Source organism: Lynx rufus, unplaced genomic scaffold, assembly GCF_022079265.1.
Source record: "Lynx rufus isolate CCGP_SWC_20201006 ecotype Redwood Valley unplaced genomic scaffold, mLynRuf1.p SCAF_3, whole genome shotgun sequence".
Lineage (NCBI taxonomy): Eukaryota > Metazoa > Chordata > Mammalia > Carnivora > Felidae > Lynx > Lynx rufus.
In genome coordinates, this window is record NW_025814845.1 from 109,486,611 (window position 1) to 109,488,240 (window position 1,630).

At 36.9% G+C, this 1,630-nt stretch overlaps 1 pseudogene; it reads right to left on the reverse strand.

The window, feature by feature from the left end:
- Positions 1-267: 267 nt before the first annotated feature.
- On the reverse strand, positions 268-803 carry LOC124521135 (bis(5'-adenosyl)-triphosphatase-like; annotated as a pseudogene).
- Between the last annotated feature and the right edge of the window lie 827 nt (positions 804-1,630).

A 1,630-nucleotide genomic window follows, 5' to 3' on the forward strand; every position in this document is an offset into this window, starting at 1 on the left:
ATAGGGTTTTTGTACATGTTATTTATCAAAATTTTTTGATAAAAATTTAAAAAAAAACTATATTTTAATCACCATTTTATTTCCATTCAGGCCAAGGGGCAATTTAGAAAAAGTTTTATTGGAAGCGTGTAACCGAGGAAGTGTAAAAGGGCTGTCTACGCCTTTGTGTTCAGGTTAGCCTGTCAGCCATCTGGATGGAAACATAATCACCATGCCTTCCACAAGTGTAGTAAAATGCTTCACAATTGGTTGCTGAGTTGTAGGTTGTCATAAAATCTGCTTAGCATTTCCAAAGCTGCAGAGTCTTAGAGAACCAGAGCCTTTTCTTTCTGCCTTGGGATTTGTTGGAGTCACTGACCTGCCAGCCCCACTGAAAGCAAACCACAGTGCAGCAGCCTCTGCCACCATTTCCTCCTCTGGTCTCCACAAATTTGATGAGTTTTCCTCCTCTTCATCATGGTGCTGGACCCCATCATAGAAGCCATCGTTTCCGTGAAAATCTCTAGCCTTTCCGAGAAGACTGTGGATGGGAACGTGCTTTTTGGTCCATCTTGCTTTGGGGCCATCCTTTATGGAATAGGTGAGACAAGTCCTCTGGAATGCTTCCCCACCACCATCCTGACTCTTTGGGTTGCTTGAAACAATTTGGGCACTTCATCAGGACCCAGATTTCAAAAAAGCTCCACTGGCTGAAGAGGACACACAAGGACAGGTCTTGGCACTCTATGTTTCTTGTTCATGAATGAAAAGGACAGTCCTGCTTTGAGAAACACCATGAAAGACTTGGTGAATCTGAATGCCATTTCCTCACACTTGAGGTGTGGAAGTTCCCCTCTATTTTTAGTTTGCTGAGAGGTTTTTTTGTTGTCTTTGTTCTTTTTCCATTTTTTTCCATCATCATGAAAGGGGATGTTAGATTTTGTCTTTTTTTTTCTGATTTTATTCATTTGAGGGTGTGATTTTTTTTTAGCCTGATGATCTGATTGATTATACTAATTTTTCTGAACATTGAGACAGTTTTACATACTTGGAATAAACCCACTTAGTGATGATGTATACTTTTATCTTTTCTTAAATATCTTACTCAAGTTTACTTTCAAAAAAAAAAACAAATTACCTAGTAATATTCTGTTTAAGACACTGAGTCCAGTAACTGTGGCTTGAAGCACACATACAATGAATTATCTGTTATCTATCTATCTATCTATCTATCCAGCATCTAACATATCTACCTCTGTCTCTTTTTATTCCAGCACAAGAAATCATCAACAAGCTCTTATTATTATCTCTCAAAACCTGTTTTCTGTCCTTAATTGTTGCAAAAACAATGGAATTGATGGAAGCACTGACTGTGTGGAGAATCAGTCTTGTTTTCATTTATATTTTGACAAATTATTGACCTCTTAAACTCACAGATTAGACACCTGAACAACAGAGATGATAGTAATTTATTCATTGTACTACTGGGTCAGTTTTATCAATATTGTTTTAAAATTCTCTTTGTTCCCAAAGTTTTCAGGAAACTAACCTATTGTAGAATGTCATTTCTACTGAAAATATTTTCTGTTTTTCTAGATTAGCAAATATATTCATGGCACAGTGTGCACCTTTGGATAGAATATATTTACTC